Consider the following 19,534-nt stretch of genomic DNA (forward strand, 5'->3'; position numbering starts at 1 on the left):
CCAGCTGACTATCCACAATCAGAAGAATCCTTTAAACACCTATTGAATTACGCCACCCACCCATTTAATCTGCTTCAGTGGCTTAGCATTATACGACCAATAACATCCAACTACCCACTCAAGTACCTGGGTGATCTGGCTCCTGTTAATGCTCCGATGTCATCTCATACTGTTCAAGCCCTCACTCACAGGAGTTTGGTATCTTCAAAACTTCAAGCTTTTTCCAAGTTTAAGACCTTAGAAAAAGCTGTTCCCATTCCTATTACACTGTCCTGGCAGTATACGTGGCTGGTGCTTTTTCTCCATTAAAAGTTGAACTGGAATGCCACATAATTCCTGCAGCTTTCTGTCACTGTAACTGAAAAACCCGACTCCCATAATCTGTTTTAGCACCTTGTTTGTTACCTTCGTGTCGTTGCAGACGCGGTAAACACTAGCTTGTACTCCTCTTTCCCTCTGACACTCCTGCTTAGGTGCCTGCTGCATCCTCTCTCTCCCCGGCAGGTGGGGTTCAGCGAAGGTGTGTGGACATGAGAGAGCGGGACGATACCAAGTTTGCTGTCACTTTTCATGTCATGGAATAACTCTAAAAATAGTGCTTTCCTAAAACCAAAGAGAAACCTTAGAAAAATATCTAAAGGTAATTTAACTCAAATCTTGTTAAAATTGCCAAAAAGTAATTATTGAAAATGATGTATTTTCTTAAGTTGACTAAGGTTTTGTTTAGGAGGTTGTCCCCTGATTAGTCTGAATCAAGAAATAAGAAAATAAACAGAACTTTCCGTTTCAAAACAACACTGAAAAACCAATATAACATTTGTACTTTAACTGTTTCATCATGCTAGTATTCAAATTCTTTGCCTAAGTTAAGTCAGGGGTAGCTAGGAAACAGGAAATTCACATCCCTGTAATCTGAATATTTTTCTCTATTTTATTTTCACACATAAAATCAAGTGTGAATAGTCATCTCAGGAAAAGTTTAAAAGTCTTATCTTTTAAAAACAGAATGCAGGAAAGACAAAAAGAAGGAAAGAAAGAAGAAAAAAAATATGCTAATCCAAACAGACTCATTAAAAGTAAGAAGTGTATATTCATGAGTAAATTAATGAATGAAAGTTGTATTAAAGAAGATCCCATATATATTGTAAGTAGAAATTTTCCACTTAATTGCATTTTTTCCCTTCATGTAATGCAGTTTATTAAAGCACACGGTCTCAAAAATGCATTCTGAAAGCCAACAGTTTTCATTGGACATGAACAGGAAAGACAATTATATGCCACTGAAACATTACCCCTACAAGCTCCTCCTTTTCCCATACCACACAAGATATCAAATTGATCATAGAGCTCTATAAGGCTGCCACTAATTTATTGTCTTTTTGCTTAAGCTCTGGAATCTAAAGCCCAGAGAATCATCTTCTTTTTACTGCCTAGAAAGTCAGGTCCTGCCTCTTTTTACTGCCTCTGTATCTCTAGGTCGTCACTTATCCTGTCTGGCCCTAACCTCCTATTAGATAAAAAGAAAAAAGAATTTACAGCTGTCCCCATTTCATCTGAATGGAAGTCCTTCCACACAACAAAATGAAGGGGAAGGGGATTTAGGGACAGAGGTGGTTGCAAAAGACCCAAAGCAAAGTCAACAACCACAAAATATACAGCAAATTTGGGATAAGAACCATGAGTTCAGTGTCAGGATTAAATATTTAATTTGTATTTCCTTCCCCTTGTGATGATAAAACATCACTGACAACATTTTTCTAAACATAAATTCTTTTTTTTATTATAGTACAATTGATAAACAATCTTACGTTGGTTTCAAGTATACAACACAGTGGTTCACCAGTTATCCACACTGTTAAATCCTCACCCCCACTAGTGCAGTAACTATCTGTCAACATAGGAAGATGTTAGAGTGAGTGGCTATACCCTCCCTGCTGTACTATCATCCCCATGACCAACTTACATTATGATTGAGAATTTTTGTGTCCCTGTATCCCCTTCATCACCCACCCACCTACCCCAACCCCTCACCCACGGTAACCACTAGTCACTTTTCAGTGTCTATGAGTCTACTGTTATTTTGTTCATTTTGTTTTAGATTCCACAAATAAGTAAAATCATATGGTATTTTTCATTCTCCTCCTGGCTTATTTCGCTGAGCATAATAATATCTAGGTTCATCCATGCTGTTGCAAATGGCAGGATTTCTTTTTTTAATGGCTGAGCAATATTCCATTGTCTTACACATCAATTTTTGTATCAGTTAATGAGCAACAGCAGTCATGAGTCATGACAGATACATAATGAATTAATATAAAACCTCTTCATCTAGCTGGTCTTTTTCTTAGATAATGATGTTTTTACACATTGTGTCAGTTTTTAAAATAATATTTACTGTACTGGAGTTAGAACCAAGTCAATCATAAATGGAAAATTAATCTTTCAATTACTAGTTAAATTTTGCAGATGTACAGCTCTGCTCCCTCCCCAACCTTTACTAAAATAAAGTAAATGTATGTATATGTACTTTTAGAGGTAAAAATAACAGAAAAGGATCTAATGGTAGAGGAATGATATTGATGTATTTTTAAATATGAGAAATACATAGAGGTTATTAGGAGACAGAGCTGAAAAGCATGGGCCTATAATCCCATGTGCAAGTCCCTTGCCCTGCTAGGTCCCATGAAGGCTGCCAGCCAGACTTACTGTACTCCCTTAACATCATTAAGTTGCTAAAGCAAATTATGCAAATTAAAATACAAGTTATCATTACATACACCTCTAGAATGGCTGTAATCCAAAAGAACAACAGTACCAAGTTTTGGTGCAGATCTGAAAAAAATGCAATACTCACATATTGTTTACCTAAATGTAAAATATATACAATTTTGGAACTTAGTTTGACAGCTTCTTAAAAAATTAAACATTAATCATCTGGCCCAGTAATTCCACTGCTAGTAAAATGTCCTTCCAGACACTCATGTGTGAATATTCATAGCCATATATAATGAATAATGATTCATTATAGTCCAAACTGGAAAAAATTTAGAAATCTGCTAACTGGCTAAAGGGATAAGCAAAATGTGTTGTATCAATACAATGGAACACTAGCAAGTTAAAGGAATAAACTGATAGATGCTGCAACATGGGTGAACCTCAAAAATATTATGCTAATTGACAAAAGCCATACACAAAAGACTATGTACTACATAAACTCACTTATAAGAGATTTCTGGAAAATATAACACTATAGGAAATGAATATAGGAGGTTGCCTGAGCCTGGGGATGAGAGCAGGTATTGAACACAAGGAACTTTTTGGGGTAGTAAAGATATAAAACGACTGATATTTGCAACAATATGCAACTGCTTTATGAGTAGAAGAAGTCAGACTCAAAAGACTACATATGTATGACTCTGTTCATACAACATTCTGGAATAAGCACATCTGTAGGGAGAGTCACTGAGCAGTTAAAGGCTGGAGGAGGAGAAAGAAGTTGACTCCAAAGTGGTACAGGGAATTGCTTTGCGGAAGAGCAGTGATCAAACCATTCTGTATCTTGACTGTGGTAGAGGTTACACAGAAGTATATAATCCATCAAAACTCACTATAAAGGGTGCGTTTTTATGTATGTAATTAGAAAAATTAAAAAAATGGATCCTAAATCTAACAATAATTTATATATAAACTAAAGCCTAAATAAACATTTAAATTTTATCTAAATATTTGCACAAATAGAAATTACAAGGTCAATTTAAAGAGGAAACACAACCTTAGCACTATTAATTTTTCAGCAGTAAAAAAGAATTTAAACAAAAAAAATACAGTTTATCTTTTTCTTCTAGAAATAAATTGCTTGGTACACATAGGACTTGATGAGATTTCTCTTCATATGGCATGGTGTTACCATCTTAGTTGACAGCAATATTGTATTATGGTGAAGGAGTTGAGAAAAGTAGTAATCTGTGGTCAAATCTGTGCTTTGTTACTAGCTAAGCAACTTTGGAAGAGTTAATAAAATTCTCTACATCTCAGTTTTCCTATTAAAAAGATACTATTTTTAATACTGTATAAAATGTTCTATTTATGTTTTTATAGACATAAGCAAAATACAATAACTAGAAGATTGAATAAGAAAGTGTAATCTACTTCAAGTTTAGGTGGCATCTACTTGATGGTCTGCTATATTATCATCTGTGATTTTAGTACATATTTTTTAATTAAGAACACATTTAACAGTTACTATAATAAATGAGTTACATAAGTGCTCAGTCAGTAGAAGTAACTGTCACATTTTTATGTTAGAAAACTCATCTCTGTAGACTGATAGAAAAAACACACAAGGCTTTCTGAAACAAACGTTTATATTTTTTGATCAAAATAAAACCTTATGGGTTATTAAAGTCTAATGTGAATTCAGCATTGACAAATTGTTTTTAAGAAAACGGAGTGAAAGGAATTTGTAGACTATAAGAAACTGGTAAAAATTGCAAACATTAAGTAAAGCTTTAGAAAGCCAAAAGTATAAAATTATTTGAAAGGACAATGTTTAGAATGTATATAATATTTGTATTTATATATACACATTACATACTCATTATATACTGATATGCAAAGTGCAGGACTTCATTCATAAAGTGGCTGTGGAGAAATGTTCACCCAATTTGTATGTATGTGATTTTGCAATAATTTAAGAAAATATTTAAAATACTGATAATTTTTTTACTTTGTATGAAAGTAGAAATACAGTTGAGAACATTCAGTCAATTTGATGATTGGGAAGGCAACTATATAGATTTGTGCTGAAGACATAGTCTCATAGTTGAAGGGGCCATTGTCTGCTTTGAAAGAAAATATTTCCAGTGGATTCCTCTGTAATGGAATTTTGCTGATTGTTCTCAATCTATTGGGAATCTTTTTTCCTGCACTACACAGTCCTCGCTTCTCTAGGAGCTCCTTCCTACATCACTTACTAACTGTAAATAGATTCACATATGCCTTTTAAATTCCCAAGTTCTGTTAACATTTCTCAAAACTAGTCTGTCAGTACAAATGAAAATTTCTATTCTTTATTGTCCTTCAGATATTTTTTGAATACCATCCTTCTTTATCCAGCACTTGTACCGATATTTTTAGGATCAAATATAAGATAGTTTTGTAATCTTGTTACTTCATTATGATAAGATTAAACAATTTAAATTGACAGTATAAAATAACTTTTATTATACAGAACAGTGCAAATCTGTCTACCCTTTGGATCTAAAAAGATAGAATTCTGACTCACAGGTCTTTGATACAGTTCTAGTCTTTACATATTATGAAATAGGAAAGAAAAAGAAATAAAATATTAGTAGATAATATGCCATCACTTCCTTTTCTTTTTCAGCACTGGATGCTTGGACAGAGGCTTTTAGGGGAAATCTTCCCAGAATTTAATTCTTTTTTGACTATTTTGGTGTGCAGGAAGAGTTCGGTGGAGCAAGAGATTGTGAAACATCACATTTAAGAGCTTGCAAATGCACAGTTCTGAATAGTGACATTTCAAATAGAACAGTGCAAGGTTTAATCTTGGAGGACCTACATTTTCCTGTAAGTATGAGTGGGCATTGGCCCAAGAAGCATCATGCCTACTGCTTCAGAGGTGCCTGCCATTTAGATCACTTTCAAAATTACTGTTTTGAAAGGACTATGAAATTGTTTAAGTGAGGTATGTAAAATTCTCTCATAATCTTTTGAAATCTTTCTTACATAGATTGTCACATTGAAGTAGCCTTCGGTGATATCTAAAATAACAAAGGCTTTGGAAAACTAATTGGCCTTAATTGAAATAGATGTACCTGTTCATTAAAAAATGGACAAAAATCCATCATTTACTTAGAGAAAAATGCCTCATCTCCACCGTGGAGACTCATGCCTTAATTTTTGTAAGCAGATAAATTCTGTAAGGGCTTTAGGCCTGAAAACTATTTTTTGAATAAGAAGGAAATATTGGAATAATTCGCACCCGAATCACTAATATAAAAATAAAAGGTTGCATGCTCTTGGACAACAATAGCTTTGAATTTCACTGTTGGCTAAAGTTCACCCATTTTTCAAGCAAGCTTTCATAATGAAGCAGCCGTATTTTGTGTAGTTATTCCATAGTTAAAATTTGCAGTGTTTTCTTTGGATTTACGACTTTAAATAACTGTAAGTCTGTCTATGCATTCAGTATAGAAGTTAAGAGCATGGTTTTTAGATGTAGCCTCAGAAGTTAAAAACTGCTGTATATACATTATTTTGTCTCTTTGTGCCTCAATTCTACTGTAAAGAAGATGTAATAAATACATCTGCCTCATGACTTATGATTAAAAGAGATTATGTGTATATAGAATTCAGTATAATTCTTGGTATATATAATGAACATTGCATAAGTGTAAAACTTTTCTCTGCTGCTCTGAGAGAAGTATGCATCTTGAAGTTAAATTTATATAAGGGATGAAAAGACTTCATCTTGGATATAAATATTTATTTCAATGAGTATCTTTTCCGGTGATTTTTTAGATTTTTCCTTTTTGCAAAATTTAAAGTATTTCATAATTGCTTTAACATTTTTCATATTCCTAATAGGGTACTTTTCACCAAGTTAGTAATGACTTTTAGCTAAACACAGAGATAGAAGAGAACTATAGACTAAATATTTACCAATGAGCTACCCATTGAAGCATAACATTTTATTTTTAAGGATGCATTTTAAAATAATGATCTTTCTAATTCAACAAATGATGACAATTGTTTTTTAAAATCTATTCTTAAACAATATCTAATGTATCAGGCTATAAATTTTAAGTGGTTATACAAAATATGCACTCTTTACAAACCTGAGTGTTAATACTAATTAAAAGAACACCCACTTTGTCACATTAATAAACACCCTAAAATAAAATATATACCAACATTGAAAGAGAAATGTAAATTACTATAAAATTCATTAATTAAGGGAAGGAATTACTATGAAAGAAGCCTGTTGGAGAGCAATCTAAAAATATTCTGTAATTGTTAACACAGAAATGTTAAATTTGAGACTTTTTCAGATCAACAAGATATAGGTTAATCCAGAATTTATTCAGTATTTCTTAAGAAATTTGTCTTTTAGTGTTCATATAATTCATGTAATGCTCATAACATTTGAAAACTTATTTGAAAAGAAGGAATACCTTTCTTCACTTGATAAAAAAGTCTCCAAATAAGAATATAATTTAGTTCTAAAATAGTCAAAAAGACAGTCAAGTTAATAAAACTTTTATAGTTTCCCAATAAGATTATCCTTGGAAAATCATATCAATTCTTTGTACCTTATCTTATCATATTTTATTCCTGAATGACTATTTAAAAATAATCAATGATTCTCATTATATATGATTACCAAATTTAAAATATAATTCTTCATAATCTTCAGATTCAGTAATCAGAAAATAAGAATATGCTTTGCAAACTTTGAGAGATATTTTTCCGCATTCTTTGGTTGCTGAATAAAAGTTTATTGGATATGAACATAATAAATTGAACAATAGCCTCTCTAACGTCCATCTGACAAAAATAGATACTAGACACAGGCAAAGGTGGAAATAAACTACAGCTTGAAATCTTGACAGGAAGGTTTTGAAATCTGTTAAGAAATAAAACTACATACATAATGGGCTGAAGCTTTTGAGCCTAGATGCCAGGCTAATGTGATGGTATGTTTTATAATTTTAATACCTTATGATAAACAGGTAATCATGGACAGGCAACCAGGAGAGATTCTGCACAGCCTGTTCTGGTCCAGAGAGCCTCACTGTAGCTGGAATCAAGCTCAAGTCAGTTTGTGGATCACCACATCAAAAGAAATTGGAAACTGGAGTTTTGGTAAATGCCACATTTAAATTACATAACTTAGTAGTTCCCACACTGATTTATGGCACTAACCGTTTGTTTAAAGGTTGATGATGGTAAGGCTGGTTCTCAAAGAAATCAACCTGAAGCCTACTTAATCTAGTGCAGAGAAATTTTAAGTGAGCCCTAGGGAAGAGCCAGTGTTCCTCTGGGGGTTTTGTCCGAGAGGCTGTTAAGAGATCTAGGAACACACCAAACCCATAGGTTTGAAACTGATTACAGAACACAAAAGAAAAGATTGTGTTATCTTTTTATGGGGTTAAATAGATACTTTAATCAAAAACAACCTTCCTTAATAATTGGATACTCAAATTATTTACAAGACTTAGCCCCAAATGACTTTGTCTGTGATTCTATTTGGTATCATTTAGATTATTCAGAAGAAAAAAATTGGTACAGGTTATGGAGACATTTTCAAAAGTAAATATTCCAAAAATGTCATAAACAGTTCTTTACGTGAAGTAGGACCTCAGTGAATATGTATTGAGTGAAATAAATAAGGAAATGAATAGCAAATACCAAATGTTTGGCATATAAAGTTATTAATCTGTTAATTAAAGAGATGATGAACACTCTGAATTTGAGAGCTAAACCTAAAAAAAGGGAAGCTAAATAATTAACATTTAGCTTTACATTCTGTTCTGTTTTTCTAAATGAGAATCTTTTTTCTTTTTTTAATTGAAGTATAGTTGATACACAGTATTATATTTGTTTCAGGTGTACAACATAGTGATTCAACAATTATGTACATTCTAAATGCTCACCACGGTAAGTGTAGTTACCATCTGTCCTATACTGACTATGTTCTTATCAGTATGATATTATGTACTGACTATGTTCTTATCAGTATGATATGTTGGATCTTTTTTGCCATATGGAAGAGTCTTAAGCACTGATTTTAAACCAAAAGCCCCATTTTGATGGTTTATCTTTATGCAAAATCATCATCTTACAGTAAACTGTTAAGTTACAGAACACAGCAAAGGTCATGTTTATTTCACTTAGATGTAACATTGTAGCATGGAAGCATTCTTAATCTGTGGAACAGAAAAAGATGCTTATGCTAATTCCAGTTGATTTAATTGTTAGAATAATGACTTAGTTTATGTAAATCACGTTAGAACCCAGGGCTGTGCCAGTTGGACAATCAACATTGATGAAGATTGCACTGGGACACTCTGCGGGCACATTAAAACGTGAGAAATCCAGGCCAGAGTCTACCTTGGGCCTTGATTTATCTGGTCTGTTTCTCTTCAGTGTCACAGCAGTTAGGAAACTGCCAGCTTGCTACTGAATCGTGCAGTGTCTGTGATGCCTGAGACCTCCAGTCCCTAATTTTGAACTAATAGAGTGTGCAGTGTCCCATATATCCTAAAGCATACCATGTTTTGAATAATCAAAAAGATAAAGTGTAATCTTTACTTGAAAAACCATTTAATGTACATTTTAAGTTGACATGTTTGGGGCAACTGTTACTGATTAAATGCTGCTCATTAGAAAAGAATTCTGGACTGTACCCAATATCTGCATAAGGGGAAGAAAAGGGGAGCTATAGTTACCATTATTTTTCCTGGGCTGTAACATTTAGGATGAAAAGCTATGAATGATGGAGTATCAAATTAATTCTCTTTCTTAGTTAAGTGCTCCCCCTCTTTCTCTCTTTCTCCATATCTTTTAAGTGCATGGCTTAAGGGAAGATGATGAGTTTGGGATCAGATAGACCTTGGTTCAAACCTTACTTCTTCCACTTACTTTTGAGTTATCATCAAGTAATTATTAATAATCATTCTAAGTTTTATTATGTTCAAAGTGTTTCATAGTAACTATCTTCAGTGTTCTGAAGATTAAAAGCCTCACTGTGGTCCATGACTGCGTGTCACCATCTTCATGCATTCTGTTGGCACTAACTTTTTTCTTGTAAAATTCTAAAAACAACTCTACTCTAAATCAGTTCTTTTCTCCCATGATTGGTGGTATGAGTCTTGCCATAATGATGTGAAAGGCCAAGTATTAAATTTATTCCAAATATTTATTTGGCAAGAAGTGGGCCCGGTGCTGGAGATGGCAAGTAGACTATGTCTGCTCAGCTGAGAAAGCAGTGATGCTGGTATCAAAGCAACCTGGGTCAGCCAACTGTGGAAGGGAGCCCATATGGGTGTCGGATGAGGGAAGGAGAAAGAACCAGATCCTTACGGCCAGAATAAAGGATAGTCAATAAAGGATCGGTAACTCAGGGAAAGGAGAGGAGTAAGCAGGAAGTCCAGGAAGGAGTCAGAAGGTGGACATGGGCAGAGGCACACAGCCGGGCGAGCACTGCTGCCTGTCTGCACTGTGCGTCCTCCTCTGCCTCCTGCCTGGAAAGCCCCTTGAGCTCAGAGGACCGAGGACACAGCAGACGATTAGAGCTTGTTTTCAAAGTAGCTTTTTTTCATATTAATAAAATACAAATGCTTAAGATTTCTGACACAAAATCTGTAATAGTGTGTCTGTAGGTAGGTATTTGATATGCCCTGCTTAATTAGCAAAAAAATGATATCCAATGAAAAGTTATACAATAGAATTATGAAATAAGAAGTGATTGAAAGACTTTGGACGACACTAGACTAGAACAGACTGAGCATGCACGATTACACAGTCACTATGAATTCTCTATTATATATATAAAAACGATATATTAAAGCAATGTTACAATGATATAGTATATTAATAATATATAAAAATAAATATATATTAAAAATAATAAATATAGTGCTCCTGGGTTGAGAATCCTTGTTAGATCTTTCCAGCAGTCATGGACTGTTATTTTGTATTTCTCTTTCTATTGTTTCATTAATTTGAATTACAAGTATGTGTGCACATTTAATAATATGTTATTCAGTGATTTTAAAACATATACTCTACGAGCTAAGTAAATGTCACCTTTCTAAATTCTTCATTATACCACAGCAATGCAAATATGCAGCTAATACTGGTTCTGACTGATGATTCCAGATGTCTACGTGTACTTAAGTCACTTACTAAAATTTCGATTTTCAAAAATGTTGACATCCAGCAAGAAAAAAATAGCCAGTTTCAAGAAACCTTTGTTACTCTATTTTACAAGTTTAGTTATCCATTCTCAAAGTCAATACCTACTCAAAACTGTTCAGGGTTAGGGCACTAATAAAATCTGAATGTAGAAAAAATTTCATCATAAGAAAGAAAAATCACTTTATGTTGAAAATGTTTGACAATGATTAACCCTGGATATTCATTCCTATGAATTCATTATCTCTGGTCATAAAGTCACTGGTTCTATAAGTATTTTAGTGGACTAAATTGTATAATGCCAGCCTCTAGTTTATAAACATACCTAATTTATGGTGTATGGAATCTGATGAGTGAGCTTTTGAGCTAAACTACAGAGGGCTCAGAGCATCCAGAGAATCCAGGGCAGCAGGTACACATTTTAAAGAGAAAGAATCCTGTTTTCCTAGAAAGCCTAAAGCCCTCCATGGCTAGCATTTCCTCATGAAAAAGCAAGATCATTTTCTAAATGAAAAGTAACTTCCATTCCCTTTACTACTTAGTGTCCAAATGTAACAGGCCTGCAGGTACAGAGTTCAGTAAGGTAAGGCCTCTTTCTTCAAGGCCGTAGGATCAGATACAGTACTCAGCAGGAGAGATGGCAGCATCTCCGACCCAGTATTTTGGTAATACGTAATAATGAAGTTGTTGATGGGGAGAGGGATACTTAACAAGCATCAGCTTATCACAATAGTATGTATGTGTGTGTGTACATAGATAGTAGCAATATATATAACCTTATAATAGTAATAATATTTTCATTGTTGGTGATCATAGTCTATGCTAGCTTTAAAAAATGTTACTTTTCCAGTGTTTTAGAAGTTTTTGTCATAAAATATATATCTACTTCTTTTGATAAAAATATAATTCCTAGGTCTACCTCCTGTAGACCCTGATTTCTGAGTTCTTCATCGCTGGACAGGCATTGCACATGACTCGGATCTCTGGGCCACCCTCCCAACAGCATTCCCTGTGCAGTGTGTTCTGGGCGCATCTGCCAGGAACTGTGAGGCTATCTATTGTCCCCACTGCCGGCCTGTAGAAATAGACAGACCTTGGCTGGGGACTATCATGTTAGACCACATCCTCAAATAATGCAGCAGACATCTTGGCCTAACAGTTCAGGTGAAGAAGTCTGGGTATTTGAGGTATTTACATGTTCAACCAAAGCCAAAAATGTGGTGTCCTGCTAAAGCTGCACTGAGACCTGCTTGGGTCTGTCCTGGGGAGATCACAGATGGAGCAGTTTGTTCAATTGTAGGTGCCTCATTTTAGGACAAAAGAGAATGATCCAGAGGAGGACAACATTAACAGTAAGAACAGTGAAAGTCACACTGTATAAAGTGTTAAGGGCACTAGAGGTTTATAGCATGGGAAATATCAATTCAGAGGAAGATACATATTTTTGTAAATAGTTATTGTGTTGAGATATGGAAGGTACTTTCTTTTACTCATGGGACAGAACTAGAACCTGTGTGCAAAAGGCAAATTGGGTTCATTCCAAGACATACTTTTCTAAGATATAGGACTTTCCAAATAATGTAAAGTAGTGAGGCCAGCATTGTACAGAAGCAAAGTAATTTGGGCTGAGGTGGTGTAGAGAATATTAACACCAAAGATGATACCGTAGGGCATTCACCCACCACTTCATAAGCAGACAAGCAGCATGTCTCTTTAGCTCAGAAGAACCGAGTCCCTTCCACAGGTAAGTCTGTGCCACCCTTCTGCTTGGTGCCCAGAGAAACCCGGTCCTTGCTGGACTAGTAAAGTTCACTCCTCTGGAGGTCCAAACTTAGAAAATACAGAGGTGGTTGCTCTTCAGAACCGAACACTCTGAATGGAAATATGTTAGAGAGAAAGATGTGAAGTTTTACTGCTGAGATCCAGGACCAGACAGGAAGCTCCCAGAATTTAGCTGTGCAGTTTTTACTTGGTTCTCTGCACTATAGTATCAATATATTCTTAAGGGAAAAAAAAATCTCTTTTAACTTAAGCTAGGTGTTAGTAAGAGTCTGTTTTTGTTAGTTGCTGAATAATACACTTTTGGATATGTTCCACTCCCTTTCAAAAATATAATTCTTATATTTCATTGCCTTGTTTTCTCTCTTAGTCCTTGGACTTCGGAAAGTTGTGCTAGTTTGAATCTGTGTGAAGGAGCTAAAGGCTGTGTAGACTGTGATTGGTTGATGCGGTGATTGATGTATGAGTAAAGCAACCAAGAGGAACTTAGTTTCAATATTAAAATGTGTGCACAATAGCACACGGTATTAAACCACTACTGAAATTCCAAGTAACCACGAGAATTATGAAAGGTCACCCGGCATCCGTTATTCATATAAAGCCACTAAAGTAAGGCAGATGCCAGATGTTGATAAATAGTTGTTTGCTTAATTTATTAATGAGATGCAGAAATTTGCTTATTGCATGAGTGCTTAGATCCCACTGAGACATCCACTTTAGGAATATGTAGCCTGGGAGATAAACAGCATCATTTGGCCATGCATCATGCTTCATGACATTGCATGAACATGTGGCATACTTCTGCTTTCTGGTTCCCATTTCATAACTCAGAGCTTTGACATCATGAAAATGTATCATAGGATTGTATCCTGTGGCATCATGTGTAAAATTTAACAGCATGGTTACATAGCTTTGAAATTAGAAGCATAGGGAAATGAGATGCACTTAAAAGCTAATCAAAATGGATACAGATTGAAGTTATAAACTGAGTATGTTCTTTGTACTAGGGTGCTCTGTTAAAGTGATTTGAATTATTTATACATAAATGAAGAGGCCAATCTTGTTTTGAATAATTAATAACAGTAAAAATATAAGCAGAAACAAATTGGATAAAAACAAACCCACTATTAAAGAAATATTACAGAGTTCATATCACAGAGAATGAACTAAAAAGTTATAAAGAATGTGTTTGCAAACTCTGAGTCCAAAGGAAAAAGACTGAACTATTTAAGTACACCGTGCAAATGACCAAGGTCTGCTTTAGAAAGCAGTTTATAAGGATGGAGGGTGAGATGAGGGTCAGGAGGAAGGAAGAAGTTGCATTGGACTAAAGCGCATTCACTTTGCTTTGACACACCTTGAGTTTAACCTAATTTTTAAAAATGCTGAAACAATTGCTTTGGGACTGGCAAAGGCTTCTTACATACATATTGAGGCATTTAATATGTAAGCCCCAAATCCTGGGAGGGTTAGAGCATAGTAAGCCTGCCTCAGATTGGTTTTGTATAGATCCCATTATCATGTGAGGAGACACATGCAATTTGTTCTAAAATAAGAGGTTTTCTGTATTTTAAACATAGCTTAGAGATAACTGTTGAGATAAAAAATTATTAATTTAGTGTAAGAAAATAACAAGGCAAGTCAACATAGTAAATAGAACATGGCTCTGGAATAAACCTGAATCTACATTTGAGCTTTACTGGGTTATATGCTGTAAAATCTACTACACTGTGGGGCTGTTCCTAACTTCATTAAATCTCAGTTTCTTAACCTATAAAATGAGAACAATAATACCCATATATTTGGGTGATCTGTGAATTAAATATTAAACAGTTTGTTGAGTGTGTTTGGATATTTAGGTAGCAGGTAAATGGCATAAGGTCAGAATGAAAGAAAAAAAAGAAAAGAGGGAGACAGAGAGAGAAAGGGGAGGAGAGAAAGGAGAGGAGAGAGAAGTAGTAACTAGATGAATGAATTTCACATTTCATTTTATGTCTTCTGCCTCAGTATCCTCACCTATAAAATATGACTCACTTATTTAATAACTTACGTTCTGTAAAGTTCAGTAGAAATTATTATTAAACATGAAATTATTTTTGAAATGTCCACTAAATTGTGTTAAAACTTTTCAACTGGATCTCGCCTGTGAGGTGCTGGGAAAATACAGAGCACAATTGATATGGAAAATAGAGGCCAGAAGATTAAATCCTCTTTGAGGGGTGTGGTGTGGGTTTTACATAGCTTATCCTGGCACTTATAATGGCCTTCTGACTTCCATAATCAAGTGTAATAGAGGCGAGATCTTCTGGCCCTAAAGATGCTAATGACACTGCCAAAAAAATATCTGTCACTTCATGACAGTATAAAGTCATTTGAATTCAGGAAGGGATGAGATGCAGAGAATCATTCATTCTACTCACTATTTAAATGGAAAGTTCCTCTGAGTCTTTGGTCAGTTCAGTAGGCTTGGAAAGATGACAACATCCTCTTACAACAGTTTTCCACATAAGACATAAATGTGCACATGTTGTAAACCAAAAAGGGTGCTTCTCAGACATACCTAAGAAACTGAAACTTCCCACAGAAGAACTGGAACTTGGCTAATGGTGAGAAGGTAGAACAAAATACCTTGGACTTCTAAGTCCATCAGGTATGCCACTTACTAGCTAGATTGTTATCTTTGAAGTCCTGGCTTCCTCATTTGTGAAATAATACCTGTGGGCTGATGTTATTTTAAGAGCCAAAACTACAGTGCATGCACACAGTTTGTTCAATGAATGGGTTACATTACAGTTTACTGATGGAGGACAGGGACTAAATGCACGGAAATAGGTCCAAAACAGTTAGCTGGCACTGACAGCAGTGAACTAAAATCCATAAGGAGGGGACATTTTGATACCCTGGCTTGTCCTACCTCCAGGCCTGATCCTGCTGAAATACTGAGAGAATGCAGCTGTGGCATTCTTTAGGGCTGTTTGATGGTTGTGCTGTATAAAAATCAGACAGCAAATTGTTTATTATTGTTTTGATTGGGGCTTATTTTTGGAAGGGATGGGAAAGGGCACGGAGTGTCAAAGAATGATGTATAGCCTATAGGATAAAAACCTGAGCACCAGTGGTTTATGTCTAGGGCAGAAGAAGAAAGCAGCCCGAAACCACACCTCATGGGATCCATGAGCTGCATGGACTCCTCCCCCATGAGTCAGGGGCAGCCTGGAGCATGGCTGCCAAGCTGCTCGGCGAGCCTTTGGTCACTGCCAGCCAGGATGGCCCTTTCGTCAGAGATGGCTTGTTCTCGTCTGTGCCCCAAAGAATCTTTGCGAACATTAAGGCAGATGCAAAGGAAGACTCAGAACACTATTTTGCCAAAGTTTAGAAAAGCTAGAATCAGAACACAGTTTTTTATAATGCCTCTGAAGTAAATGATGCAGTTCTATATCTGACAGTCCACTGCATGTTTTTATTCCTACATAAATGAACTGTTTAAAAAATTTTTTAAAGGGTAGAAAAATGCAATTTAAAAATTATGATAGAGAAGTGACAATATTTTTCACTCAGTAAGTAGTCAATCTTTTAACATAGTTATGACTTGTTCATTGTAAATAACTGTATACTTCCTAATTTGGTTCACAAACACTAAAAAATTTACAAATTGACTAGAATTATGGAGGCTTAATTTGTATCTTTTGAGTTTTCGATTTCTGAGATTGTTTTTGGCACTACTATTTGCTAGAAAAGCCAAAAAAGATTGCATGTACTATTATGTAGTCTAGAATGTACTTTCATATGGATTATGTAAATTGATACTACAACAAACTCCTGAGAGAAGCAAGAAAATTGTTATTGTCACTACATTCTAGATGATGAACTTAAAGCTAAGAAATTAAATGTTAACTGAGATCAAATAGAGTGATTAGGCAGAATTCCAAACTAGTGCAGCTTCCTCAAATTCCACATTCTTTCTGATGTTCAAAACACAGCATTTGTCAGTACACATAATCTAGAATATGAAAATTGCTATATATTTTTTTTAAAAGTCAAAATTTTTTTACTTGAGGCAACCTTTCATCTGTGTGTCTGATTAGGTAGCATATTAGTTTTTTCTGTTGCTGCTGGAGTAAATGATCACAAACTTAGTTGCTTAAAACAATGCAATTGTATTACTTTGTAGCTCTGGAGGTAGGCAATCTGAAGGGGTTCTCACTGGGTTAAAATCAAGGGCTCTGTATATTTACCGAGGCTCTACAAGAGGGAATCCATTTTCTTGCCTTTTCCAGCTTCTAGAAGCTGCCCACATGCATTGGCTCGTGTCCCCATTCCATCTTCAAAGCCAGCAATGCCAGCTGTGTCCTCTTCACATCACATCACCCTGAATATGACTCCCCTGCCTCCCCCTCTCCCTCTGTGGCAACACTGGGCCCATTCCGATCATTCAGGATAATGACCTCCCATCTCAGATCCTTCATCCCATCTGCAGAGTCCCCTCTGCCGTGTAAGGTGACATAGTCACACATTCCAGGAATTAGGACATCTTTGGGGGCCATTAATCTGCTACCACAGGTCTGTCTGAATTACCAAAAAACGATGTGCTTATACCAGCAGGGTTAGGGGTTGATAAAAATAAAGAGAAATATGGGATAGTTTGTTAGGCTGTCTTCTGATTGATATCTTGTCCTAAAGAGGACTGTTATATATTAGATAAGTATATAATTTTCTCAAAAACACCTAAAATTCCTGAAATACAGATTGTCACATGGTCTACAATGTATACACTCTGAGAAAAGCCAGTTAAGAGTATTATCTGTGTATTCTATCTCTTCTATTACATATAAGTAAATCCTACATTTTAGTCTTCATTTAGCTACTTTTCATTTGTTGGTCCCAATTCATACAGATTTATACATGTACAAATGCACATAACATCATATACAATGGACAGTGTATGAGACCCTGTCAGCATCCTGCCTGTATATCCATGTCCTCACTATTTCAGTGAATACCAGTCCAACTTCCAGCTGCACCTGCATTTTATTGCGGGGTGCCCACCTTTACTGCCAGAGCACAGTCGGGCCCCTTACGGCAGGACATTCTGGGAATCATCTTCCACAGAAATCCTCAGCCGAAGATTAACAGGAGCTCATGTGCCAGTGGATGTACCCCAGCTCCCATGCCCCTTGGTTATGATAATTCTAAGGTGCATGTTCTACATTGATTCCCAGAGTCCCAGAGGAATTAAACTCCAGACACTCACAATGATAGGCTTGCTGAATAATGCACCATTTACTGGGTCCTCTCCTAACCTGTCTCCTTACCAGTGTACCCTGGGATCAGCTCTCAAAAAAACTCCTTGCCTCAAACTCCCATCTCAAATACTACTAGGAAAACCCAAATTATGATAGAAATAACATGGTCCTATTGAAACACATGTAGTCATAGTCCCATAACTGAATTCAAAATCCATAAGTTAGTATCTGTATGATGAATGAGTTACTGCATGATTGTATAGCCAGTCTGATAATTTTAGATAATTCAACTACCCAGATGAATTATGTATCCAGTTAATTTAAGCTGAGCTTTTATATAAAGACTATTATTTGTAGATGCCTTCTCTAATATTGTAACTTAAGGTGGTATAGAGTATAGGAACAGCTATAATGTAACGTGCTATAGAGATTAAAGACTACAGTTCTATTGTCTGACAGAGCTGACTTCAAATTCTGCCACTGAACTCAATAGATAACCCTGGTCAAGGAACTTCCCTCCCAAATCCTTGAGTTTTAAAATCTGTTAATGACAATAGCAGCATTAAACTTACAATAATATTCTGGGAATTATAGGAGATAATATTTTTTTATTTACTAAAATGTACTAACTGCTTATAAACATTTTTTGAACATGGGGTATTCTAGGTTCTGAGCATTCAGCTATGAAAAGCCCCTCGAGGTTTTAGTAGAGAGATGGAATTAAGACATAAAACAATAAGGGAAAAAGAAAGGGAAGTGGTGATGACAGTATACGGAAGGTCATGATAGGAACTGGGTGGCTGCTCTCGAATGGCCAGCTAAGGAAGGGAGGTCCCCTAAGAGTTGGTCTTGAAGCTGGAACCTCAAAAAAAAAAAAGAAAAGGAGCCAGCAGTGTTCATCTATGGAAGAACATTCCAAGTTCTATTGAAAGACTATGCTTACATGGTAGACCAAAGAAGGAGGGAGGGGATGTAGTCTTTCGAAAAGAGATGGCGTGGCAAGTGTAGTGGGGAGGAAGTCAGAGGTAGGAGCCAGATCGTGGTGGGTCTTAACTATATAGTCCATGGTAGGGAATTTGGATTTTACTCAAAATGTGGTAGGAAGAAGCCATTTGTGGCTTGAGATTGAAGAATGATATTACCTCACTGACAATTTTGAAAACACTCTTGCTTTCATGGGTAGGTTAGATTCAAAGGGTGTAAAGAATGGCAACAGGACAGTTAGGTTCTATTACAATCATCAAAGCAAGAGGTGATAAGTTAGGAGGGTAGCTACTGAAATGCCATGAAATCTGAATCTGACTCAGGATCCATTTTGGAGGAAGAGAAGCCTTGATTTATTAATAGAATGCTGGAGGTTTAGACAATAAGGGAAAATGAACAATCCAGGATGTTTCCTAGATTCATTATATAAATTATACATAAAGTACCAGTTCAAAGCCTGGCACTCTTAAGCACTCAGTAAATGGTAGCTAGATGGTAAGGATGGTGGATAGACAAGTGAATTTTTAAATGTAGACTGATATTTAAATGGGCAGAGTATGGTAATAGGCAGTGGAAATAGCTACGTG

At 35.6% G+C, this 19,534-nt stretch overlaps 1 protein-coding gene and 1 long non-coding RNA gene across 7 annotated transcripts in view; one reads left to right on the forward strand and one right to left on the reverse strand.

Moving 5' to 3' along the window:
* The window catches only part of VEGFC (vascular endothelial growth factor C), an 80,768-nt gene that overhangs the window by 34,359 nt on the left and 26,875 nt on the right, over positions 1-19,534 (reverse strand). The gene's annotated exons all lie outside the window — the stretch shown is intronic.
* Positions 1-19,534, forward strand: part of LOC118916927 (uncharacterized) — a 47,081-nt gene that overhangs the window by 18,212 nt on the left and 9,335 nt on the right. For 2 of the 4 annotated variants that reach the window (XR_008998673.1, XR_008998670.1), the window contains one exon: positions 7,755-8,059. This is a non-coding gene — a long non-coding RNA (uncharacterized LOC118916927). Of the gene's footprint in view, positions 1-5,386; positions 5,590-7,754; positions 8,060-8,631; positions 8,683-19,534 lie in introns of those variants that run through there. The other 2 variants (XR_008998672.1, XR_008998671.1) reach the window with 2 other exon arrangements.

The sequence above is a fragment of the Manis pentadactyla genome, chromosome 7 (genome assembly GCF_030020395.1).
Source record: "Manis pentadactyla isolate mManPen7 chromosome 7, mManPen7.hap1, whole genome shotgun sequence".
NCBI classification, from domain to species: Eukaryota; Metazoa; Chordata; class Mammalia; order Pholidota; family Manidae; genus Manis; species Manis pentadactyla.